General features: G+C 45.4%; 1 protein-coding gene across 1 annotated transcript in view; it reads left to right on the top strand.

The window, feature by feature from the left end:
* Window positions 1-17559: 17559 nt before the first annotated feature.
* The window catches only part of KLHL8 (kelch like family member 8), a 42068-nt gene continuing 31733 nt past the window's right edge, over window positions 17560-27894 (top strand). Inside the window, exon 1 of the mRNA XM_075544045.1 lies at window positions 17560-17736. The gene's annotated coding sequence lies outside the window, so the exon portion shown is untranslated. The remainder of the gene's footprint in view (window positions 17737-27894) is intronic.

The following is a 27894-nucleotide window of genomic DNA, read 5'->3' on the forward strand; positions in this document are numbered from 1 at the left end:
TACTGGGGGCAGCATGGAAACCCCACATCTCTCACCTCAATGCTCTCTGAAACACATGCTTTGTTACATACATTTTGCAGGGTTGCATCTCTAGGGCTGAACAGAGTTCAAAATATTCATTTATTTTGAAGCAGAAGCTGGACAAAAACCGAACAGGGCACTTGGCTCCGAGAAAGACCAAGGCCTGGTTTCTTTTAGGACTGCCAACCCAAGCCCACTCAGGGAGGCCTGGGCTGCGAAGTGCTGCGAACAGTGGGATGCCCTTCAGAGTGGTGGGTCTGGCCAAGTTCCACTTTGTCTGTGCCCACAGGGGGGCTCTTCAGAGCAAGTGTTGATTCAGAAGGCTCATTCTCTGCCACATTAAGATTAATCTTCTGTGTGCTCAACCAGTCTCATGAGCAAGGATCCTGAAAAGAAGGCTTTCTCTTGCCCCAAAGAGAGTTGTGTAGGGGAGAATGTCCAGTTCTAATGTAGCTATTGATTTATCTTGTCAGTAAAACAGAAACCATGTGAGGCTGGAGCTGAGGAACCAGGATAAAGTGCAGCGTGCAGGCACCGGAGCAGCACAGCAGGGCCCAACGGGAGACAAGAGAGGGGACTGAAGAGAGCGCATGGCTTGCTTCCCTAATGGCTGCCCATTGCTCTTAAAACCCAAAGTCTTTCCAGGGGCCTAGGCCGTTCTATGGGCTCCATTCCTTGGCTACACGTCTAAGGCCCCCTTTCCCTTTTGCAAACAAGGGTGGTGGGGACAGACAAACACGGCTTAAAGAGTTTGAAGAGAACTGCAAGCCACCGTGAGTAGAAGTGAGGAAAGGCCACTTCTGACAAAACAAGCCACTTGGACACCTTTTGAGCAGCAGCGGTCTATCGTCAGATAGACAGCCTGGCAAGGGGAGCCCGCTGGCTGGCTGGCAGACACGCGATGTAATCGGTGCAAAACGACCTCATCACAGTCGAGCGAACCTGGGTGACAGAGGTGAACGGCACCGAGCTGTCAGGACTTCCATTTGTGGCTGAGGCATGACTTCAAGTGAGAAGACACGGCGGCAACCCCCGTCAGCAATCAGAATAGGGAATGTACAGACTATTACCCTAGGATGATTGGGAGTCATCAAAATGGGCTGGCTTGGGCCATTTTGAATCCGACGCTCGTATGGCTTGTCACGGTGGTGATAGCAAACTCTAGAGGAACGGGACCACGGTCATCATCAAAAACAACAAAAAGCCGTTCAAGTTTGAGGCGAGCGGCCGGTTTGACCTGCCCACGCGGGGCAAACCAAGAGGGGCGTGCAGCAGACCAGCAGTGGGAGCAAAGCCACGGCGTCCCTGAGGAAACGTGGCTGTGGACTTCTAACTGCGGGGCAGGTTTCTGGAGTGGGTTGGGCCTCGGTTCTTTGCTTCTGGGGTGAAAGAATTCATGCCGAAGCACGTTTTGTCATCCAAGGGAGCTTTCATGAAGGAAAGGGAAAGTTTCAGGTTGTAGTCTCAGCAGCGTACACGCTATTTCTGCAGTGCGTGCCAAGCTGTGTGGAAGCCGCGCTGGGGTTCACAACTGGGCACAAAAACCACGTGGGAAAGGACGCCCACAGTACGGAACTGGAGAATCCCCTGAAACTAAGAGATCACGAGCCCAAGAGCCTGTGGGCCCTGGACCATGCCCTCCACCTGCAGCCTGCACCTGTGCAAGAGTAAAAAGAGACCTGGCCTCCCCGCAGGCGGCGTAGGTAACACCCCCTGGCTGGGGAGGCATGGTTGAACGTATCGGTTGATCCCATTGTCTGACTTAGTCCCACCTGTGTGATGAACCTAAGGGGAAGGTGTCCAAGGTATTGGTTGTACCTGGGCTTAGGGGGTCCTAGGCTGTGCCTCCTCATTTCGGGTTTTCCCATAGAGGTCCAAAGGCTCCCTGATTTCTTTCTAACCCCTCTATGTGGAGACAACCCCACTTTCCCCTAAATCTAGCTACCTCACTGGGGAGTGGGCATAGAGGGGCAGTGCTTGGGCACCTCATCTGAACTGGCGGGTTACTCAGAGGGGGGCACACTGAAAGTCCAAAGGTGTAAAGGGAAGTGGGCACTCGGCTGCTCCCTCCCTGATTGCAGGTCTTGTAAGAGGTACGACCCTCAGTCAGGAATGTCGAGGTATAAAAGGGTATATGTGTTGTTAGGTAATCAGTCCGGGATTTGGAATCCTGAAAGAAAAGCAGATTGGGCTGATGGATTATGACAGATTCTGCTCATGATTCAACAAAGAGACACTCATCTACTCTGGTCCAGGACACCAGTTAGACTTGGAACTCTTTGTGTGGTCTTTCTCTTCGTGTGTGTGTGCGTGCATGTGTGTGTGTGTATCTATATAAGATAAGCAGGATAATCAATCCCAAGGAGGCAAGAATAGTTCTTTTTTGGGGGAGGGGGGAGCTAGAAGGGGAGGAGGCGGCAGGAGGAGAGGGTAAGTGGTGAGCTAATAAATAACGGACAAGAGAATAGCAAGGGTTCTGAAACTGGCAGTGAGGAGGGTGTAATGTTCCTGGTCATGTTTGATCAGAGAAATTACTGAGAGGTGAACGATGGGTAAACATGATAGTGGGGCAGGAGGAAAGAAAAAGAAAGTAATATGGTTATAAATATAGATATACATACATGTAAAAATATAAATACAGGTGAATCTGTCTATATATGTAAATTCACTACAGAAGCAGATGGACTTCGGGCCTCTATTTAAATCCTACCTAAGCACAAGGGTGAGGAAGGAGGGGATAAAGAGGAGCTGATGTCAAAGAGTGCAAGAAGAAAGAAAATGTTTGGAAACTGATTGTGATAACAATTGTACAATTATTCTTGATTTAATTCAATTATGGACTGTTAAAGTATCTGTAAGAGCATCCAATAAAATGATTAATAATAACTAAATAAATAAAGTTTCTAACTTTGAAAAAAAACTGTGTTCAAAATTTATCTGGAAGTACAATGCTGTGTGTGATAGGATAATATCTATATGTCTACAAGGAAGTCCAGATCAAATTTAAGCCTCAAATGCTCTATCACCAAGCCAGTGATAAAGAAATTTAAGGATTCTACTAACACCCATTTTCAATGTAAACAGAGCTCAATCAATTAACAATTAATCTGTACAGAGGAACAACTCATGGATTGCAGTTCACAGCTGGCCTACACTCACAGAGACGTGGGGTGCCAGTCCCCACAATCAAATGGGTCCAAGGGGTGCTTGTGAAATTGAGGGGTGAATTTAAAGAGACATCAGACAAGGAAAAGCAGCAAGTGCTCACCGTCGGGACCACCATGACCTCAGGAGCCAGGTCCAAGAAGGAGGGTGTAATGTAATCTCACGACTTTATATGATCTTGGGCACGCAGGGCATGGTAATAGGAAGGGGTTGTAAAATAGACAACACACATAACAGTAAAGGGATGAGCTAGGGGTGTACACGCAATAGGAAGGGGAGGTACTAGGGACATACATGTGACAATGAGGCTTACACGTAACAAGATAGGCAGGCTAGAGTCAAGATGGCAGCCGAACCTTGGTCATCCCTGAGTTGGCTTGACCTTAGGTGTCTTTGAGCTCTCTTTCACGGGAACAATCCATTATCCTTATCAGAAGGGAGTAGATCCTACTTAAGGTGGGACAGACAGTAGCATCTGATTACCTTAGATGGCTGACAACCTTCAGGCAGATAACCTTCAAGCAGTTGATCTACAAGTGGATAGTCAGTGACCATGTGTTAGCAAACAGCACCTTAGATTTGGCGTTATTATGGGGGACATCAAGGGGGATTACTTTTACTTAGGAGAATGTGAGTGGAACACATCTCCAACCCATGTGCATAAAGGTTCCCTCCGCAGGAGCCTTGGCCTCCCCTCCTTAATGTATGCATGTTGATAGTTTGTCCTCATACACTCTCTTCCCAGTTCTGTTTCCCACACATAAACTCCTCATATCAACAGTATCTTAAACCCTATGTCACTGGAAAAGTTATACCCCAGGGGTGTATGATTGACAATGTTTGTCTTTTTTGTTTCTTTTGTTTTGCTGCCTTTTGTTTCTTTGTTTTTGTTATAGTTGTTGGTCTTGCGGGTTTTTGTTTTTGTCATAATATGACCTCCAAAGTAAATCAGAGTTGCTCATAACTTGTGGATGAGCAGATAGATTCTGGGCCCTCACTTAACTCTAGACCCAAGCCAAAAACAGTTCTTCTAACATGGCCCTGCTTGATACTCACATTCATTGTCAAGTATGGGGGAAAAGGAGATGGCGCCCAGCTACCAATTGGACTGGTGGCTGGGGTCTTGGCTTAAAGACTTGCAGTCAAACAAGCAGTCACCTACGTGAGTCCACATGGAAGAAGCACACCAGTCTGTGTGAGCCAAAAATGACAATAATAAATCCCAATATCATGAAGGGAACAGTATCAGAGCTTAAATTGCGAACACCCAATTAGTAGAACACCTTCTACCAATTTGCAGAAGGCTACGGAGGACAGTGAGAGCCCAAAATCTATCTGCAGAGTATCTAGACAGATTAAGCCTCTGGTAGATCCTCTCTCGCTGCAGGCAAGGGATTCAGCTTTACTATTAGACAGAGACTTGATCAAACATGGTATAATATGATACTTAGTCAGTTGACCTTTCTCTTGAAATTATTATTTTCTTCTTTGCTGTTTTGTTTTGTTTTTGTCATTTATTGTTTGTGTTAGGTTTCCCACAGAAGGAGTGGAAGCATCGAGAAAACTGAAGCAATGGTTTATCAGGGATGTGGAGGGGGCATAGGAGGTGGGGAGGGTAAAGGGTTTCGGGGAGCAAACAATGGATGTGGGAGGGGGAGGGAGCACTAGAACTGATTGTGATGATGTAGATATACCTCATTTAAAGGAGATTTAACCATTGAAGTGTATGATGTGTGAATACTATATCAAGAAAACTACTAAAAAAGAAAGAAAGAAAAAAACCAAACTTGACCAACAGTTCCCACGGGTGAAGGAGAAAGAGTCGCTGCTTAGGGGACATTCAGTTCATGTTAATGGTGGTGGAATAATTTGGAAAAGGACATCAATAATGGTAGTACAAGAGGAATAATACAATCAGGGACACTAGATTATACATTTAGAAGTTGGGGAACTGGATATTTGGTGTGTATATTTTTGCCACCATTAGAAATAAAACACAATTACATAAGTAACACTGAGGGCAAGGAAGAAGAATGTTCTGGAATGGAACATGGTGATAATTGTACAATTCAGCTTGACATGGTTGAATGATCGAATGGTATGGCATGTAGATGAAGTGCCAATAAAACTGTTTTTTGTTTGTTTTTAATAGATTTGACACATTGAACACTAATACCAGATGCATTGTGGGATGGCATCAAGAACATCATATATAATGGAAGCAAAAAGAAAAAAAAATTTTAAACCTACAAAAGAATGAAAATGCCAAAGTGAACATCGGAAGAGACTCTGAAACGTACTCTTGAATATGTAATTGCTGTTGCTGTCAGGTGTCATCGAGTCAATTCTGACTCATAGTGACTCTATGTGCAAGAGAACCAAACCCTGCCAGGTCTCGTGCTCTCCTCACAGCTGTTGGTATGTTTGAACCCATTTTCCCAGCCACTGTGTCAGTCCATCTCCTGGAAGGTCTTCCTCTTTTTCGCTGACCTTCTATTTTACCAAGCCTGATGTCCTTTTCAAGGGCTAGGCTTTCCTTAGATGATACCCAAAGTCTGTGGGACAGTCTCAACATCCTCACTCCTAAGAAGCAATCTGACTGTACTTCTTCCAAAACAGATGTGTTTGTTCTTCTGGAAATCCATGGTACTTTCAGTATTCTTTGCCTATATCATAATTCAAATGCACCAATTCTTCTCCAGTCTTCCTTATTCACTGTCCAATTCTCACATGCTTGTGTAGCTATTGAAAATACCATGGGTTGGGTCAGGTGCACCTGAGTCTTCCAACTGAGATCCTTGCCCTTCAACACTTTACAGAGGTATTGTGCAGCAGGTTTGCCCAATGCACTATGTCATCTGATTTTTCTCTGTGCTGATTGTGGATCAAAGAAAAGTGAAATCTCTGACAATCTTTTCTCTGTTTGCTATGATGCTGTGTATCGGTGTCCAGGTGTAAGGATTTTGTTTTCTTTACACTGAGTTGCTGTAGTAGCTACCTAATCTGGTGTCAATTTGGGACTTGAGAGGAGTGAGAGTAAAGGGGTGGGGTCTGGTCTATCAATCAAGTCATAGCCAATGAGATCCTTGTGTGGGTATGACCTTGTCCTGGGAATTCTGGAAACTGCTGTATTCCCTCCTTGGAAGAGGGAGACACTTTCTCTCTCTACTCACTCTGTTGGAGGCAGATGCTCCACTGACAAGACACATGGCTTTATGCCCTGGGAGCTGGAGAAGCCACATGGACCCACCCTGATACAGCCCTGGAAATTGGAGAAGCCATGTGGAGACCCCTGCCAGCCCTTAGGTGCTTAAATGTTACTGGATCCAAAGACTTTCTACCCACTGACCTGTGATCATACTGATTCAACATCACTATCTGTGCTTTGTGAATCAGAAGAGGTATTTATAGATTGGTATCGGACAAATAGGCTAATATTGGACTTATGGACTTGATCTGGACTGGGCTGGGATGTGTCCTAAATATTCTGCTCTTGTATGTAAAACTCTTTCCTATACATATGAGAGTGTCCAGGAATTTGTTGCTCTGGTCTACCTGGACTAACGCAGTTGCTATTCATGCTTAATGCTGCAGTCTTTGATATTCAAAAGCAAGCGCTTTGAGTCCTCCTGGTTTTTAGCAAGCAAAGCTGCATCATCTGCATATAAAAGTAAATGATAGTAAATATAATAATGGAATGTGAAAAGACCTGGGTTTAGAAAGCCAAAAGGGAAGAATATGCTCAGTATATCTCAGGCTGAAGGAAATAAAAAAACTTCAAATTCTCAGTTGCAATATTGATGGACAAGATCTTGAACCACTCAGAAAGTATCAAAAGGAGCTATAAGAAATACAAAGAGTCACTGTAACCAAAACAATGATTTGATATTTAACCATTTCCAGAGCTAGCATATGTGCAGGGGCAATGATATTGAAGGAGGACGTTCAAGCATCCTCGATGGCATTAGTGAAAACCAGGATCCAGGAAGTGACAGAACACCAATGGGAATGCCTGAAAACCTGATGCCACACTGGAGGCACTCATTAATCTTTGCCAAGAAATTAGGAAGATCAGCTGACTGGCAGAAATCCATATTTGTACCCATTCCAAAGAAAAGTGTCAAATAGAATGTGGAAATCATGTAGAACAATAGCATTAATATTACAATTAATTTTTTTCTAGACAGTTCCATATTGAAAATCCAGGCTAGAATCTTTTCCACCAGTTCTTTTAGCCTGAGAGATGCTGAGTGAGCTCTACTCTGGCTTTCAACAGCAGATCTCTGTGCGTTTCTTTATCGTGCTTTACTTTGTCTTCTGCAGCCGTCCTGTGAGAATTTGCTTCCACTGGTATGCCGTCATTTGTTCCACTCGCTTTAGCAGGGTCTATGCTCAAGAGGCCTGCTGGTGGAGTCACTGTGCGTGGGGCTGCGAGCCTATGGTGGGGATTCGAAAGCACCAGCAACTCCTCGGGAGAAAGACTGGGCTTTCTACTCCTGTAAACCGTTGCAGTCTTGGGCACGCACAGGGGTTCGGTATGAATCAGCAGTGACTCGATAGCAGTGAGTTTGGAGTTTGAGTCGATGTTCCAGAGCAAGCTTCAGAGTCTCTTCTGACATCCCCTTTGGTCTTTTCATTTCCTGTCTTTTTAATGATTGTTTGCTTCCATCACGGATGGTGTCCTTGATCTCATTCCACAATTCACCTGTCCTTCTGTCATTAGTGTTGAATGTGTCAAATCTGTCCTTGAGATAGTCTCTAAAGTCAGGTGGGTTATACTTAAGGTAGTTGGGTTCTTATGGGCTTGTTGTGATTTTCTCCAGTTTTAACTTGAACTTGCATATGAGCGATGCATGATCCACTCCACAGTTCGTCTCTGACCTGGTTTGGGCTGTTAATATGAAGTTTCTCTGTCACCACGTCTGTGCTGACCATGGGGTTTTCAGTGGCTAATTCCTCAGAAGTGGATAACCCATTTCTTCTTCAGAGACTTTTCTTAGTCTGGAAGCTCTGCTGAAACTTGTTCACTTTGGATGATCCAAGTGGTATTTACAATGCCAGCGACACAGTTCCAGCATCACAGCAACCCCCAAGCCACCACAGTAAAACAAACTGACGGACAAGGAGAGAGGCCGTGACAAAGAAGAGCCCTTTGACAAAATGGATTGCCACCGGGGCTGAAACGATGGGCTCAGATAGAAAAACAATTGTGAGGGTGAGTCAGGATGGGGCAGTGTTTGGCTCCCGTGGGTGGAGTCCCTGTTGGGTGACTTGACTGGCACCCAACAACATCTCTTCACAGATATGGCAACAGTTTGATTCTTGTGTTTCCTGTCTGGTGAGGCCCACGTGTATAGTCATAGTTTATGCTGTTAAAAAAGGTATTTGCAACGAAGAAGTCATTGGTCTGGCAAAATTCTATTATGGGATCCCCAGCTTCGTTTTTCTCACCAAGACCATATTTTTCAACAACTAGTCCTTCATTTTTGTTTCTCATTTTCATATACCAACCACCAATATTCCAATCATCTTGATTGGGTGTTTGATCAATTTCAGACGGAAGAAATTGGTAGAAACCTTCAGTGCCCTCATCGTGGGCTTAGTGGTTGGTACATAAACCTGAATAACAGGTGTGTTTCCTGGTCTTCCTTGTAAACATAGAGACCATGTCTTACCACACACAGATGGCGTTTCCAGATAGACCTTGAAATGCCTTTTTGATGGTGACCGTCACACCTGAAGTGCCTCCACTGAGGTGTCTGCTAACCAATACAGTTCATCCTTTTTCTTAATATAAAGGAAAGAAGCCTAAACTGCAGGGGGAAATCACAAACATTATGCAACAAACTCTAGAAGAAAGACCTTCATTGTTTTTAACGCTCTCCTCACCTAGTGTGAAAGCTTCCTTCGAGCTTTCCTTTCAATTCTAGGCCTTCACTTGCTCTTTCACCAATGCATTCCAGCAGAGGGCGCTCCAACTACCTGGATTGCAGTGCCTGCGCTTTCCACCCCCCACCTATTTCAACATCCGCTTTGGCCTAATTCTGATTTCAAGTCAACTGAATGGGCCTGGCTTTTCCCTACTGGCACATTAAAAGCTGACGGGTTATGAACGATATGAAGGGAAAGACTGTGTTTCTATCACACATCTCACATTCACTTAAGAGGGTGATACTGAGGTATACAGCATGAACTGTATACGGACTGAAACTCATTACAGGAGTACACAGCCCCATCGCTCTCCTGCAGAGCGGCTCGTGGTTTCGAATTGCTGACCTTGAGGTTACAATATGTAACCACTAGGCCAACAAGAGTCCTCAATGCAAAATATAGATAATGATTTCTAATACTTGGCTTGCTATAATTAGAAATTACAATAAATGATGATTAAGTAAAAACTATGCTTCCCCTGCAAGGTGTGGTTTATCCAATTCATCTCAAGTAATTACATGGCTATATTTTTATACTTTCTTCATTTCAGAATTGAAACAATTGAAAATATATCTCCATCTAAAACAGTGATTCTCAAGCAACTGTAAAAGGGTTCGAACGACCCCTTCACAGAAGTCACCTAAGACCACGGGAAAACCCATTCCCGATGGTCTTAGGAATTTAGACACAGATCCACTATCCGTCTCCAGGCGGGTCTGCCCACATGCAGATATGCCCACATACGAGTAGCTGGCATGAAGACTGTTATCCATGCTGCACCATGCTTCAAGACAAAATTTCATTTATTTGTCATTAGAAATAAATATTTCACAATATATAATTACATATTGTCTGTGATTAATCACTATACTTTAATTATATTCAACTTGTAACAATGAAAATACATCCTGCCTATCAGATATTTACATGACAATTCATAACAGTAGCAAAATTAGTTAAGTAGTAATGAACATAATTTTGTGGTTGGGGCTCACCACAACATGAGGAACTGTATTAAAGGGTCATGGCATGAGGAAGGTTGAGATCCACTGATCTAAAATCGGGCCTAGACCTAATGGCTTCATAAATCTGGGGATCAATGCAAGAACTGGATACTCATTCTGGCAAATAGTTGACTTGCTTGTTTTTAACAAGCTTATTAAAGGTCAAAACTATAGCAATGAATGCATTGTAAAGTTTCTCTGAAAGATCTGTGTACAGTGAAGTAGGCATTGAAAACATTACTTTGAAGTGATAAATGAAAGCATGAAAGTCAAAGTGGAAACATACTTGCTGAGTATTGTCCACAGAGTAGCTTCTGTTGGGTTTTAATAGAAATATGACAGCATTTTTTTTCACTGACCATCCCCTCACCCCACCCCCATCACCCATGACAGCATTTTCATTGACAAAAATCAGCTCTAAGGAGATGAATCACTGACATGTACAACTGAAAAGCTCAAGCGGAAAGCACCTTTACATCCCAGGGTGCTACGACATTTCTGTTTAGGAAAGTTAAACAAGATATTAGACGCTGAGCTGCTAATTAAAAGATTAAAATATTGCACTACATTCTCATTTCAAACTGCGAATTCTCTATATTTTCAAAGCCACTGTCACTGAGTTGATTCTGACTCATGGACAACCTGTGCAGGGTGTCGGGTACTGCGCCTCCTGCAGCAGCTCCCCAGCTCACGGCTCGCCCACAGACTTGACTGGCACCTTTGAGTTCCTATCCTGTGGTTAGCAGCCCACAAGACACTCCGTAAACGTAAAAAGACAAACCACAATCCGGAAGCAGGTATTTAATGCAGAATAATAATATTAAAGAACCCTCTTCATTCATCAGGAAAAGGATACGAATCTAATTTTAAAAAAAGGAAATCTTGAACTAAAGCCAGAGGATGTAAATTATGGTGAGGAACCCATTTTGAAGGGGTCCGGACATCCTTGAAGACTGACTGGGGTGGGCACCATTTTCTTTAGGTCGGAATTGACCATGGGAATGGCCTTCCTTGAATTAAAATACCTGACTGGGCCCCTTGGTGGGAGGGGCCATGTGGCAGCACTTAACCCAAAGAGACAAGGTGGGCGTGGTCACCATAACGGACAGCAGAGCCGCAGTCGCGATCAGAATCGTCTGTCATACGGATTTATGGCATTGGCTACTTAGGCAGGGTGTCCCTAGAAGTGAAATCGATGGGAACCCTACTAAATATTTACTTGATGTATACAAACAAAAATTCTAGGTCAGGTAACTCGAATCACCAGAACAGAGAGTCACAAACCTTCAACAATTCCCAGATTTGAGGCAGTTTACAGAGTTACAACCCCTTGAATGAAGGGGAGGCCAGGCACCTTGAAGGACCCCACTACACTGCCAACACTTTATACTGTTAGTCCTTCTCCCAGCCGCCCACCAAGGGAATCTACAGCCTTTTACACGAGTAGCTTTTCACTTGGGGAAAAGGAATCAGAATTTTGGGAGATTGTTGAACAACAATCTTAAATCAACAATAATCCCAGAAGACCCGAAATGTCACTGTGGCCCGCCATCAAAGTGGGCGTATATGGAAGTCAAGTTGTTAAGAGAATCGTAGCTCAGGCTCATTTCACAGTGGGCCCCTGAATCTATCCTGTAGTGATTTCTCCAGCTCCAGAATGAATAATTGGCATAGACATACTCCATATGCAATTAGCAGCATCCCCATATAGGATCTCTGACATGCACAATAAGGGCAATATTATCCCATATGTCCAGTCTATAAATTCCTCTTCAGACTCAGGCAGCACAGGCAATGATGCTGAATGCAGGAAGATTACAGGCCAGCGGTGGAAAGTCTTATGGATCCAGTGGCAGTGGAAGCATCTCAGTACTGGCATGGGTCTCCACATGGCTCCTCCAGCTCCAGGGCTCTGGCTCCACCAGTGTGTCTCCTTGTAGCTTGCCAACTTGACCGTCTCACAGGGAGACAGCAGAGAGTGTGTGTGTCCGTCTCCAGGAAGGAAGACAAGAGTTCCCAGAATCCTCAGGAGAGGCCATGTCCACACAGAGGCATGATTGGCTGTGACCTGACTGACAGGCTAGACTCCACCCTTATAACCTATTAAACAAGTTGACATGAAATCACATAACTAGTACAAGGTTTATACATTTACCCAAGTGGTGGCTCCCATGGCATCTGCTCTATCAGATGTGGTTTCATTGCCTGAACTAAAATCCTGGTACGGCTATCCAGTTATTGACCCATCCAATGCCCCTTTCTCAATTCCGGCTTCGAAGGCTTATCACAAGTATTTTGTCTAAGTGTTCTCCTTCAGGGTGTGTCACCTTTCCAGCACTATGTCCTAATTCCATCTCCAGAGATCTTGATCAGCTCCCCCTTCCCTGAGACACCCCCTCCACCGGTCTATAAAATTGATGTTATTATGCTGACTACACCTATTCAGGAAGAAGAAGTAATGGCTCTACTCTTATGGATAAAAAATACATACACCGGTGTGTGAGAGGGTTGGAAATGAGCTCTTTCAACTTCAGTGAAACTTCTAGTGGTTCGGTGGTGTGGCGCATGTTCACATAATTCGTACTAAAGGATAAGTTATTGCATCTGACCTCTGATACAACTAAGAAGAAGGTACAACCCCTGGGGGCCTCTTTGGATTTGGGAGACAACATATCCCTCATGTTGAGGTGCTATGCTAACCCACTTACCAAGTGACCCCAAAACGATTAGGTTTGAATGGGTCCTGAGACATGAGAAGGCTCTGTGACCTTTCAGTCAGCCATCCACACTGCTCTGCTCTGTGGTCACAGACCCGGCTGTTCCAATAGTGCTGGGGGCGGGGGTGGGGGGTGGGGGTGGGAATGAGCTTGTACCAAGGGCTCAAGTGGAAAGAAAAAAAATGTTTTAAATGATGATGGCAACATATGTACAAATGTGTCTGACACAGTGGATGGTTGGATGGATTGTGATAAGAGCTCTATGAGCCCCAATAAAATGATTTTTCTTAAGTTAGTGCTTCAAGAAGTGTCAGTAGCAGATGGACATGCTGTTTGGGGTCTTTGGCAGGCCCCTATCGGAGAATCATAGCACAGACTCTTAGGGCTGTAGAGTAAAGCTACTCCCTTTTTTTGTAAAATGGCTTTGACTGGGTTTGGGGCTTTAATTAGAGAGTGAATGTCTATGAGCCACCAAGTTCCCATGTGGCTTGGGCTGCCCCTCATGGACTAGGTGTTGTCTAACTCCCAGAGTCATGAAGTTGGACATTCACAATAACACTCCATCACTAAGGAAGCGAGATAGATGAGCTCAGGCTTGAGATGAACCTGAAGGCACACGTAACTTGCAGGAGGAAGTGGCTCAAATGTCCACAGCCTCCACTCTTGCCACATTCCACCCTTTTCCCGTTTGCACCTGTAGCCTCCTAGGGAGTTCCTTAGGATCACTTGACTGAAGTAGAGAAAACTCAGGCTTAATTTGTAGTTCTGCTCAATATGCAAGCACCACTTAAACCTGCGCAGCTCTAGCATGGCAGCCCTTCTCCGGCACCTCCCAGAATGACAGTGGTGCAGAAAAATTCTCCCAGTGAGCAGAATTTCAAGCCATGCACGTAGTTATTTATTTTGCTTAGGAGAAATGGTTAGCGAGATGTGTGACTGTATTCTGACTCATGGGCTGTGGCCAATAACTTGACTGGATGACCAGAGACTTGGAAGGAACATGATTGGAAAATTGGTGACAAGATGTCAGAAAGAGGGTGAACTGACCTCTCTGAGTTTACAAAAAGGGGAAGACAATTGTGTCTCCGGTGCCTCTTTACCAAAGGATTATCTCTGCAGAGGAAGATTGTAACAACCAGGGGAGTAAGATGGAGCTTTCTGTGGGAACCAATCACCCTCTTTTCCCCAGTCACTCTTGTCACCAAAAAAAGTGGCCATGGTGCCAGGGGTGGAGGTTATGCATGGGCTCAGCAACATTGCCTTCAATCTCCAAGGCTGAGCTACTGCCACTGCTGAATGTTCAATCTGCCAGCAGTGGAAATCAACACTGAGTCCACGATATGGGACCATTCCTCTAGGAGATCAACCAGCAACCAAGTGACAAGTTGATTCCATTGGGCGACTTCCATCATGGAAAGGGTAGACATTCATTCTTATTGGATTCGATATTCCGGATGGGGACGTGACTTCCCTTCACACTGGCCAAACTCTCAACAACAGAGCAACAGAATGCCTTACCGCCAGAGTATCACACACAGCAAATGAAGTGTGTCATTGGACGGATGTTTGAGGAAGTGACCGTGAACTGGAATCCACTGGATGACCACTGGTTGCCGCCAACACTGTGGGGGGAGAAAGGGAGTAACCAAGAAAGGCTTCATGATGGAAAAGGGTGTCAAAGTTGATAATGGACGATGAGCAGAAGTCAGCCAAAGACAAAGAACAAGCTTGTGGGCCCAGAAATGGCAACTGAAATAATTTCAGAGCTGCTAGGGAGTAGCAGCCAGCAAAATTGGAGAGAGATTGCTATCAAATTGACCAAGTAAGTGATGAATGTGGAAATTGTCATTAAAAATGAAAATAGTCTAAACTAGGCATGAGCCCAAGGTGGGAAAACAATAGCACTATAGTGTGTGTTGAGACTTAAAGCAGGAGTGATTACTGATAAGGAAAGTCAAAGAAGCACAGTAAAGATTGGCTGTGGAGCCCTGGTGCAAAGTGGAGATGAGTGGATTGCTGCCAGCTTAGCAGTTTGAAACCAGGAGACCCTCTACAGCAGAAAGACAAGGCTGTCTGCTCCTGTAAAGAGTTGTAGGTTCAGAAACGCCCAGGGGCAGTTCTACCCTGTCCTATAGGGTCACGATGAGTTGGCAACAACTCCTCCACAGTGAGTTTGTTTTGTGTGGTGTATATGTGGAAAGGACAATAGGAGGGGAAGCCAAGGGGGTGGGATGAAAGATAACTACATGCTAGTGACCTTGATGTAGACAGGGAGGAAGGAGGCCCTGTTGGTGATGTTCGTGCTTCTATACACAAAAACAGACCGAAATGCTGCCTAATGCTGCAACCTCCTCCTAATTGTTGCTGCTATGTTTGGCCCTCTTGCTAAAGTCACTATGGCAATTGGTCTCCTGTGGGCTTTGTCTTTTCCCCAGGCCCTCTGCTTTTCAACAGCTCTCTGGGGAATCTTCCTCTGGCTGTTAACTGGGACTCCATCATTAATGGAGATACAATTGGCCTCTTCATCCATCTGCCCACGTTCCTCTGCTGCCAATATGTGAGGTTCTCTTGGAGGTATAAAGCTTGTTATTCCAAGATTAGAGATGAGAACTTAAAACACCAATGTTGATTAAAGTTAAAATATTGCAATTTATTCTGAACAAAGTGCAATCCGACAATGAGCCCACAGATAAGAGATTCAGTCCTGCTTTGGTTTACAAGACTTTAGGAAAAGCAACTGAGTCTTCAGTGAAAGCTACTTAAGGATCAGTGCATTTGTTTGCAAGTGCACTGCTAAGGAAGAATACATAAAACTTTAGGAGACACTTGTCAGATTTATGAAATGTATGTTCTTTTGTTCAGGGCCATCCACTCAATTCTGGCTGATAACAACCTTACTAGGCAGAGTAAAACCATCCCTGTGGGTGTCTGAGACACAATCTTTCCGGAGCTGCTGGTGGTTTTGAACTGCTGAACTTGTGTTACAAGTTCCCTACAAAAAACCCACTACACCACCAAGGCTATTCCAAACCAAACTCACCGCCATCCAGTTAGTGCTGACTCATAGTGACCTGGTGTGGGTTCCTGAGGCTGTAACTGTGTATGGGAGTAGAAAGCCCAGTCTTTCTCCCCCCGGAGCTGCTGGTGGTTTCCAACCGGCTTGCTGATCACAGCTCAACTCAAAACCACTGCCACGAGAGCTCTTTAGGCACTATCAAGTCTGATCAGTCTTGGAGAAGGACATCATGCTGGTAGAGTGGATTCAGACTGTGAGACAGAGTAGAACTACCCTGGTGGGTTTCTGAGGCTGTAAATCTTTGTGGGAGCAGAAAACCTCATCTTTCTTCCGAGCAGCAGAGTGTGGCTAACAACTTCAGGCTTTACAATTAGCAGCCCAACCAGTGAGCCCTGTTTACTCCAAATCAAAAACCAAACTCACTGCCAATGAGTCCACAGAGTAGTTTTCGAAACTAACTCTTAACTGGAGTAGAAAGGCTTGTGTTTCTCCAGAGGAGGGGCTGGCAGTTTCAAACTGCTGACCTTGTGATTTGCAAGGGCCCAACTTATGAGTTTCTTTAAATGCACCCTCCTCCCACCTCCTGCCCTTTTTAAATGCAATTCATTTGCAAAGGAGTTTTCACACCCCTGGAACTGGAACCTGTACTGACCACCAGTTGATAATGGGATAGTATCCATAGTTATTTAGGCAGCAGTTTCTCATTTTTTCTTTCTCCCAGGTCCAGAAGAAAATAATTTTTTTAATTTCATAATTGGTCATTTGGAGGGTTCTACATCTTGATCTTGAAATTAAAAAGGCTCATTTCTAGAAAAGTAGATGCAAACCTATGTGTTACTAGTCACAAATGCACCAGGTTTGAATTTATTCTGAAATAGATTTCTAGGACAGTAAAAGTTTGAGACTGTCTGGCAAAAGGCACGTTTGGGAATCTCTTTAAACTTTTGTTTCTGCGTTCACTTGGCCCATCTCCTCCCATATTCCACTGGCTTTGTTGACAAACAGGTTTATTTCAACAGTGGCAGTGGTTAACTGGGAGTGATTAGGTCAATCAACTGCTTCCTTGGGCTTATAAACTATGAGCATTCCTTTATAAACATTGGCCGTTTTGCTTATCCCTTTGTAGAGCATGGGGTGACAATGACATGGGTAAAAGCGCCTAGCCTTTTGTGTTCCATTTTTAAAAAGACGTTAAACCCTAAGAACATTCACAATGTAGAAGAGGATATAACACGAGTATCCAAGGAAACTTAAGTTCTATGCTGCCACAGAAATGAAGCAAGGGATAATTTCTGAAGTATTTATGTGATGTCTAATTTTAAAAACAAAACAACGTAAGGAGCACTAGTGACGCAAAGCTTAAACAATGAGTTGAAGCTTCATTGGCCGCTTAAATGGAGAAAACACCCGCGGCTTAGAAAGCAAGGAAATTTTCTGGGGCCGATCTACCCTGTCCCAGAAAGTCGCTGCGAGTGGCAGCCTATTCGACAGCACAAAACAACGTCCAAGCAATTGCCGCGAGGCCCGGCCCGCGGTCGCAGAGCCGACTTGAGCGTGCGGGCGAGTTGGGTCCAGGAGTCCGGGAGTCTAAGGACGCCGGACGCCCGGAGGCGGGCGCCGAAACCACACTTCCCAGAGTGCCGCGCGCGGGCCCCGGCGCGCTCCTCGCCCCGCCCCGCCCCGCCCCGCCCCGCGAGGTCGCCGCTCTCGGGGGCTGGAGCGGGAGGGCGCGCGTCCGTCGAGCGCTAGCGCAGAGCCGGGCTGCAGCTGTCGCGGCGGCCGGCGGCGTGCGGGCGGGCTCTGGGCGCCGGGTAGCGGAGCCGAAACCCGGACGAAGCCGGTGCGGGGGGAGCCGAGTAGACGGGGCGAGCCGAGGAGCGAGGTAACGGGACGCCGCTTCCCTCAACCCCGCGCCTCCCCTTTGTGCGGCGGCCGTCGCCGGGAGACCCACGCCGCCGAGCCCTCCCTTCCCCGGGCGGCAGCCCGTCACGCGTGCGTGCTGGCGCGCTCAGCGCAGGAGCTCGAGCCGTCCGACGGGCCCGCCCAGTCCGTGCTCACCGGGCTGGGGGCCCGAGCCGCGCGGGCTGCTCCCGTCCCCCGCGTCCGTCTCCGTCCGCCGGCGGGCGGCGGGGAGCAGGGAGCCCCTGGGCTCGCGCGTCTGCGGCGCGGGCGGGAGACGGGGGCGGCCAGGTACGGCGCGGGCTCCCGCTCGGCTGGCTCCGGCGCGCGGGGCTGGCGGCCGTTCGCGCCGTTGGCATCTGCGGCCTGCGGGGCTCGCGCAGGTGTGCGGTGTCCGGGCGACGCCGCGGGGGCCTGGCTGCCCGGCCCCGGGGCTGCCCGGCGCGGAGGGCACGGCTGCGTCCCCAAGTGCCTGCAGCCGCTCGCGGAAATGGTTTTACTGCCACGGGCGACCGCTCTCTCGCCTGCCCCTCTGCGGGGCATAATTAGCTGGCTGGTGGTTTTAGGGAGGGCGCTTTGTCTTCAGTGTTCCAGCCAAGACACACACTCTCTCTTCTCTCCTCTCGCCTCTCCGCGCCTCTGTCCTCTCTCTCTCCTGGGCTTGCCTTTCAGCGCCAGGGTTTGAGAAGCTTTTTCTGTATTTTTTTTCCTTCTTGACAGCGTTTCATCAGGTACCTTTCCATCGCACATTTAGCCTCTCTCAGTATTCCTGTTAATTTGTTGTAATTGTGTACTTTTATTTTTTTAGGCCTGGTCCCTTCTGCTAATATTGCAAGTTTGGGAAAATACTTTGGGAACAGTTAAGTAGCAGGAACCCAGGTTGGCGCTAGTGTTTGATCAGCTGAAAGCACCCAGTCTTTCTCAGTGTTTTCTCTCTCAGTTGGTTTGATCATTGTTAGACACTTGGCGTGCTTCATTCTTGCTCTGGAAACCTCTCCCTCCCTCTCCTTCTCGCCCCGGCCTTACCAGAGGCTAGCCTTGAGCAAGCAGAGGACAGTGGGGAAGACCTGCTTGGCGTCGTCTTTGGTTGACTGTTGCGTTCCTTTTCCACCTGTGAGCCGCTTCAGACTTTAAAATTACTTTAGATATAGCCTTAAGATGCCAGCTAGTGTGTACACAATATTAAAAGAAATGCCCCAGTGTACAGCCCTAAACTCTGTGCGCTGACCTTTAGCATCTTAACATCAAAGCTCGGACTTCTTTTTGCATGTGATAAGGTTATTATTATTGCCTCTTTCCTGTAAGAATTTCATGTTCTGCATCCTGGCAGGGAACTTAATTCACAGAAAGTAGTATTTAAAACAAAACAGAAGCCTATTTCCTCATTCATTAAGAAAAGAAGTAGGTAAAGTTTGACCCTTTTTTTTGTTAAAAACATTTTTCCCCTTTTCACTTACTAATTTTTCAGAGTTCTACAAAACTGAAAAAGGTATTGTCATTTTTTAAAAGACTAAATAGATACTTTGAACATCTATAAATGAATTTCAGGTAGCTTTCCTGGTTTAAAATTTGGACATTTAAAATTTTGAGTTATTCTCTTTAAATTCTCAGCAGAGCATTATTTTTTGTATGGTAAGAACCTAAAGAGATGAGGGAGAAGAGTATGCTTCATAGAGTAATGAGAGAGCAGGTTTTTCAGTTCAAAAACTCAGCGCTTAAGCAGTGCTCTCTCTAGGGGGAAGGGGTGGGTGAGGCAGTTTTTGTTAATCAGTGAGCATGAGAAAATAGAGCAGTGGGTCTCAACCTTCCTAATGCCACGGCCCATTAATACAGTTTTTCATGTTGTGGTGACCCCCAACCATAACATTAGTTTTGTTACTAATTTATAACTGTAGTTTTGCTGCTGTTATAAATTGGGTGACCCCTGTGAAAAGGTCGTTCAACCCCCAAAGGAGTCACGACCCACAGGTTGAGAACCACTGCAACAGAGCATTTAAAGAACATGTGGTTTTTTATGTATTCATGCCGTGATATGTGTGCAGTACCTTGTGATCCATTATGGCTTTTAAAAATTTGTTTATTTTGAGGGGCCTTTGTGGAAATAACAGGTCACATGCTCAGCACAATCCTGGCATTAGATAAGCCCAGATTAGAGTCCCAGATCTACTCATGTGTGGCTGTGAGCAAATTATTTTCTAGACCTCCATTTCCTAATCTGTAAAAGGGAATAAAACAATCCCTGCGTCTATCATCCGGCTTTGGTGTAAGGGTTGTTATTATATGTGAGAGTGTTTTATAAACTGTCACTGCCCAACTGCTGTTTTTGAAAAGCTGGTGGTGCAGCTCATCCCCCTGGTTCATCAAATTCCATTTTTACAGGGTTGGTGGCTGTACAAGAGAGCACGATGTCTGATTATGAATGATTTTTTTAAATCTTTTTATTGGGGCTCATAAGGCTCTTATCACAATCTGTACATACATCAACATTCATTGCACTCGTCATTCTCATAATTCACCTTCCACTTGGGTTCCTGGAATCAGCTCGGTTTCCCTTTTTTTCCCCCATCCCCCTCCCTCCCAGATCCCACCCCTGGTCCCTTGATAGTTTATAAATAATTATTATATCTTATCTTACACTCCCTGGTGTCTCCCCTCACCTGCCTCCCCATTGCCCATCTCCCAGAGAGGAGGTTACACATAGATCTCTCCGAGATCGGTTCTCCCTTTCTACATGCCCTTCCCTCCTGGTGTTGCCACTCCCACTGCTGGTGCTGAGGGGTTCGTCTGTCCTAGATTCCCTGTGCCTCCAGATCCCCACTGCACCGCTGTACATCCTCTGGTATAACCAGGTCCGCAAGGCAAGGTAGAATTGGGGTCATGATGACTGGGAGGGGAGGAAGCGTTCAGGAACTAGAGGAAGGTTTTGAGTTTCATTGTTGCTACACTGAACCCTGAGTGGCCCATCTCCTCCTCACTACCCCTCTGGAAGGGGTGTCCAGCTGTCTACAGGTGGGCATTGGGTCCCCATCATGCACTCCCCCTCTTTCACGGTGATGTGATTCTCACCACCACCCCACCTTTGTTGTTGGAGACCTGGTCTCCTCTGTCCTTCACGGTCACCTATGTTGGTGTGCTGCTTCTGTGTGGGCTCGGTTGCTTCTGGGCTAGATGGCCGCTTGTTTGCTTTCAAGCCTTTAAGTCCCCAGACGCTATATCTCTCAGTAGCCGGGCACCATCAGCCTTCTTCACCACACTTGCTTATGCACACTTTCGTCTTCAGCAATTATGTGAGGAAGGTGATCACACAATGATTGTTTTTGTTCCTTTGTATCTGCTACATGGTCCATTCAACACCTTGTATTCGCTTAGGCCGTGTGCTTCTTCTCTGTGGGCTTTGTTGCTTCTGAGCTAGATGGCCGCTTATTTGCCTTCAAGCCTTTAAGACCCCAGATGCTATATCTTTTTGATAGCCGGGCACCATCAGCTTTCTTCACCACATTTGCTTACACACACGTCTGTCTTCAGTGATCATGTCGGGAAGATGGGTATCCTGCAATGGCTGTTTAGCAGGGCGAGGTGCTATTGTATTGGGGAATTATGCATGAGGAGGCCCAATGTCCATCTGCTACCCTACTACTGAACCTATAAATATATGCATATAAATCTATTGCCCCCATAATAAATATATTTACATATGTACATGTCTGTATTTAGGCTTCTCTGTATGCACTTTGCCTCCTACTCCTTTCCTCTCTTTCCTTTCGCTTTCCTCCCGACCCATTACCATGTTTGGCCTTCATTCTGGATTCAGTAGTTCCTCTCAGTTACCTTGCTCTTGGTCACTCCCTTCCAGTCCTCCCCTCCCCTCCCTCCTCTGGTTTTGAACCACTCGCTGTTCCCTTGTCCCTGTGTTGGGTGACACCTCCTCCCTTCCCCTACCTCCCACACTCTCATGTCCCTCCAGGACCGTTGGTCATGTTGTTTTCTTCTCTCATTATTTGTCCAACCTATCTTGTCTAGGTGGACCTGCTGACATAGTAATATTTGCATACAAATGCATATGACTTTGACTGCGCCCAAGTGGCCCATATGAACATGGGTTTGACAGAAGCAACATCGACACACTGATAAGCAGAAAAGCCACTAACATACAAAATTTACAAGGTAAAAAACAAAACAAGTTAAAAAAAGACTAAACAAAAAGATAGCAAATATTAAAAGAAAAATTGCTAGTAGTTCAAGGTCAGTTCGTTGGCCTTGAGGAGTGTTTTCTAGGTGTAGCTTGTGAGGCGCCACGTCCTGGCCCGGAAGACCATCCTTTATACTCCCTCGGGATCCCTTTGCTCTGCTTCCTCCGCTGCTCCATTGCACGCCCCCAGTGTTTGCCTCAGTGTGGCGGGGTCAGCTCAGTCGCCCATCCCCCATTGTGTCTCAGGTGCTGTCCCATGTAGGGCCATGTGTTGGTGCAGGATGTCGTATCTCGTAGTGTGGTCAGCTGAATGGTCCTCTCTGTATGACTGGCCCTTCTAGCTGGTCTATCGACCTTGGGCTTGGTGGACCCAGGTGTACTCCCCTACGTCCTTTCTCCTTCTTTTGTTTCAGCTTCCTTCTGGATGTGGTGTGGTGGGTCAGTTCCTTTCCCACTCCAGATGATCTATTTTTGTTTTCTGTGGTATTCCCTTCGAGTGTGGGGGTCGGCCTAATTCTGGTTTGGGCCGGCTTGTCGTCCAGCCTCTTTGTGTAGACCTCTGTACTTTGCGTTGCCCTCCTTGTTTGGTGTGTTGTGTTGGGGTCTGTATGCATGTTCCAGATCTGTGGGGACACAACCGATACTCTCCCCTGGGTGGGTTAGTACCCTGCCCCCCCCATACCATCCATTCAGATTCTCCCCCTCCCTGCTCTCCCTCTCCCTACCCCACTACTCCTTCTTTATGCTGGGCTCTCATGTTCCTCCCTAGGTGTGGCCTGCCCTCCCTCCAACTATCTATGCTTCCTCCCGTTTATTGTGGGATGGATGTTTATTCTTCTATTTCTGTCATGCTGATTGTACTTACCTCAGGGGACTCATGTTGTACCTGTCCCTTTGGGTCTGGCTTACCTCGTTTAATATAATTCCTTCCAGCTCTTCCCATGAAATAACGTGTTTCATGTGCTCATCGGTGCTTTTCAGTGCTGCATAATACTCCATTGTGTGTATGTGTCAAAGTTTGCTTGATTATGAATGATTTTGTGATATCAAAGACTGTCAAAAGAACCTTTTCTACTTTATTTAGTGATTCTTAGCCTGGCGCTATGGCTGTCCGTAAAGGTCTTCGCAGGGTCTGTGAGCTCTGTGGAGGGAGAAGACCCACAACTTTGAACAGATGCTCTAAAGGGCTCGTTCTTCCCACGCCCAAGGAATTCAGAATCACTGGCTTCAGTGGAGGGGCTTTGGTCATGTAATGGTTATACGTTGGGCTACTAACCACAGATCAGCTGTTTGAAACCACAAGCCCCTCTGCCCGGGAAAGGCTTTCTGTTCCCATGAAAACTTACTGTCTTGGAAACCCACAGGGCTAAGTCTATCCTGCCCTATAGGGTTGCTCTGAGCCAGAATTGACTTGATGTCAGTATGTTTTTCTTTAGAACTTCAATTGTTCAGGCAGCTTCCATTACAGAAGTTTGTAGTTTTATTTTTGTTTAATTTTAAAAAATGTGTTTTATCTGGTACTTCACTAAAAGGTCACCTTCAAATAGTTTCCATTTGAGGTTTGCAGTGGATCTCAGGGCTATAGTCTTAGGACTTCCCTCATTTCAACGTTCTAGTAAGGGTGAACTTTTAAGAACTTGAGTTCTGTTCCGTGTGGGTCTCCCTTTCTATGAGGGTCTCTCTCTTGTGCCCCTGATAATGGTTGTCAGTTTGGGCCAGGCACCATCAAGTTCTTCTGTTCTCAGGACAAATGAGGTCTTGGCTCTTGTACGCTGCTAGCCTGTAGAGTAGCTGCTTCTCTGAGACTTGCCTTCCTTCTTTCTCTTTTGTTCCTAATAAGCAGAGACCAGAAGTTCTAAGATTCAGGTCCTGCTCACTCCATGAGGGCAGAACGTGAACTTTGTGAATTTTAGGAGGCCAGTTGAGTTTTCTAAGGAGACTTCAAATCCAGAAAACCTATCTCACAAGGTGTTTGATTTTGTCTAAAAAGTATCGTCAACTGTGTCTATACAAGGGCTTCCAGCATCTCATGGAGAAATGGGATGAAAATAATGAAAAGTTTTCACAAACTTTTTGAGGCATCCTCCTATAGGCCTAGGCGCCCACACAGGTGACCATCCGCTCGTTATTGTTTAGTTACTGCCAAATTGTACATGCTAAATCCTTCCTTGTCCTTTAAATGTATTCCTGTTGTTGCACAGCACAACATCCACTAACAAAAACACTGCCACAGAAGGAGACATGCCCCTCTCTTGTTCCATGCTCAGAATTACTCTGTTTGAGCCCGTGGCTGCAGTCACTGTGCCACACCGTCTGGTTGAGTGTCTCTCTCCTGTTCCAAGATCCTTTTCCCAGGCCGTGGTCCCTTCTTAGAATGTGTCAAAAGTGCACGAGAGGAAGTCTCGCCATCCTCTTTGCTAAAGAGCATCTGGCTAGATTGCTTTCAAGACAGATTGATTTTCCTGTCAGCCCATGTCAGTTCAGCATTTTTCATCAACACTAATTCAAATGCATCCATCTTTTTTGGCCTTTCTTACTTATCCAGCTTTTCTGTGCAGGTGAGGCTATTGAAGGTACCACACCTTGAGTCAGGTGCACCGTAGTTTAAGGTTTTGAAAAGGTCCTTAGCAGCAGATGTTTCCAATGTAACGTATCATTTCATTTCTTGATTGCTACTTCCGTGAGTGTTCATTATGCATCAGAGTGAAATGGAATCTTTGGAAACTTCAATCTTTCCTCTGTTTGCTATGTTACTTATTGGTCCCAATGTGAGACTTTAAATTTTCCTTATGACCAAGAGATTTCTCTAAATTTTGTCATTTTAAATGGAGAAACGGTACTCTCAAAGTCCAGAACTAGAAGGAAATTTAGTGATTAAACCAGGGCCAACAAATCACTGCCCATATGCCAAATTCATCCAACCTGCTGACTGTTTATATAAATAAAGTTTTATTGGAACGCAGCTATACTTACATATTCATGTATTATCTGGCTGTCTTTTTACCACAAAGCATAGTTGAGTACTTGCTACAGATTATATTGCTTTTCTGTACAGAAAAGTTTGCTGACCCAGGCCAACCCTGATTTTTGAATAAATAAAGAAACTGAGGCTCAGCGTTTAGGTACTTTCCAATAATTTAGCTAGTTAAACTCACTTTCCAATAATATAGCTAGTTAAACTCCCAATTTCCTGAAACACAACTTAATGTCATTTCTGCTCCTTCTTTGTAAAGTCCTACAAAATCAAGTGTATCATGTAATCATTATATAGGTGACTTCAAAGTACTATAAAATGTTTATAGTATATGAAAATTTTTAAAGCAAACATACTAGCTGTAATGTAACACTGGGCCAATTATCCTTTCTTCTTTGATACTGAGAGCTTCAGGAATCTAACCTGTGTTTCTCATGCCCTGGAGTTCAATGAGGAGCCCCGTTGCTGCTGCAGAGTTGACAGTCCACACCCCACGGGGCAGGCTCTCTGGGGTGAGAAGAGTGGGTGGTGTCATAAGCTATGAGGGTCACTAATTCAGAATGGACTGAATGGAAGTGAGTAAAGTTCTGTGACGCCCGTTTGCTTTTATAAGTTAAAAGGAGATAATGAGCATAGCCTAGGATTACCCAAAACACTATATAAATTATCTGCAATTCCAATCCAAATCCCAGCACAATTTGTAAAAGAAATGGACAAAGTCACCAATTTTATCTGAGAAACCCAGGATACAACCTAGGAGAGAAACCCAGGATAAAACCTACTATAGGTCCCCTTGCAGAGGGGTTTAGGGGAGGAGACGAGCCAGTCAAGGTGCGATGTAGCACTGATGAAAAATACAACTTTCCTCTAGTTCCTAAATGCTTCCTCCCCCCCCCCCCCCCCCCCCCCCCCGCCACTATCATGAACTGAATTGTACCTTGCAAGTCTGGCTAGACCAGAGGATGTACACTGGTACAGATAGGAACTGGAAGCACGGGGAATCCAGGGTGGATGATACCTTCAGGACCAGTGATGAGAGAGGCAATGTTGGGAGGGTGGAAGGAAGGTGGAGTGGAAAGGGGGAACCGATTACCAGGATCTACATGTGACCTCCTCCCTGAGGGACGGACAACAGAAAAGTGGGTGAAGGGAGACGTCGGACAGGGCAAAATATGACAAAATAAAAATTTATAAATTATCAAGGGCTCATGAAGGAGGGGGAAGACGGGGAGGGAGGGGGGAAAATGAGGACCTGATGCCAAGGGCTTAAGTGGAGAGCAAATCTTTTGAGAATGATGAGGGCAGTGAATGTACAGATGTGCTTTACACAATGATGTATGTATGGATTGTGATGAGTTGTATGAGCCTCTAATAAAATGATTTTTAAAAATAGACAAATCCTCAATAGCAATTAAAAAACCCCTACTATGTAGCCACACTAATCTAAACAACTTAGTATTGGTGCAGTGTTAGACATGAAGACCAGTGGATTAGGATCAAGAATCAGAACTAGCACCTGTAGAATCAAGTACTTCCAGACACGTGATATTTGATAAAGGACTAAAACATATTAAGTGGGAAAGAGATAGCCTTTTCAATCCGTGGAAAAAATGAATCTCCACTTATTAAAGAATGAAACAAGACCCATACTTCACACCATAGACAACGATTAACTCAAGATCTATTAAAGATCTAACTATAAACCCTGGAACCATAAGGACCATCAATGAAAAACTGGGGAAAAACCTAGTACAAGGCATACATTGTGGGAAACTGAGAACCCAGAAGAGAGTGTATGTGGACAAATTCTCTACACTCATATTTAAGGAGGCTGGGAGGCATAGACTGGTGGAGGAAGGCCTTCACATTCCTGAGTTGGAGATGAATCCAAGTTACATTCTCCTAAATAAAAGCTATTCCCCACAATGTCCCCCGTAATAACGACAATTTCAAGATGTTGCTTGCAAGCAAATGGTTGCTTGAAGGTTATTTGTCTGAAAGTTGTCTGCCATCCACAGCAGGCCTCCCCACCCTAAGTAGGGCCCACTCTCTCCTGATAAGGATCATAGATTGCTCCCCTTAGGACCTGTTGGGTTGTGAAGGGTGTCCCCCACAGTAAATACAGCTCAGAGACATTTATGTGCATAAAAAGATTTCATCCAAAGGGTAAAACGAGGACCCACAGGTTGGGGGGAAACAGCAATATTTCAGATAAAGGGCCACTTTCAAAAATCTGTGGAAAACTATATCACCACAAAGAGAAAAATACAAATAACCTAATAAAAATGGGCACAAGATATGAGTAGATAATTTATTACTTAACAGTGAAAGCGCTAGTGCTTTCCTGCCAGGCAGGAAAGGAAGCAGGCAGTGGTATTCATTCACTCTCTCCTGTGAGTGCTACTCCACATCACACACAAAGTTCCTGCAGCACCATCCGGCAAGAACAGTTCTATTTTAAAGGAACGCAATTTGGAATGACATGAGAGGCGCATAGAAATAACACTGTCCTACAACAGGGTCTTTGAGTTAGATTCAACTCAGTGGCAGTGAGTTTGGGTTTTGGATTTGAGAAAGGAAAACTCTCAACTTGATGGAATATCACGGGGTGGGGGGCAAAAATGAACAACAATCGTGACGATAACGCAGGAATGGGCAGTGTTTCCTTCTTTTGCACACGGAGTCAGAGTCTGAACCTACTCGACAGCACCTGACAAAAAAGATAATCATAAACAGGCTTGTTCATTTTAAAAAGTCCAAATTGTGTTCCTTTACGAATCAAACCTGTTTGCCTGATTGCACTGGAGAGAACTTTCCATATGACGTGGAGTAGCACTTGCTGGAGAGGTTGAACAGCCTGCCTGCTTTCGCTTGTTCTTTTACTGTGAAGTCAGATTTTAGCAATAGTTTCTTGTTTTGGTTTTTGTCTGTCTACCCCTTGATCAAATTTAAGATGCTCCCTTTATTCCCATTTTACT

Source organism: Tenrec ecaudatus, chromosome 3 (assembly GCF_050624435.1).
Source record: "Tenrec ecaudatus isolate mTenEca1 chromosome 3, mTenEca1.hap1, whole genome shotgun sequence".
NCBI classification, from domain to species: Eukaryota; Metazoa; Chordata; class Mammalia; order Afrosoricida; family Tenrecidae; genus Tenrec; species Tenrec ecaudatus.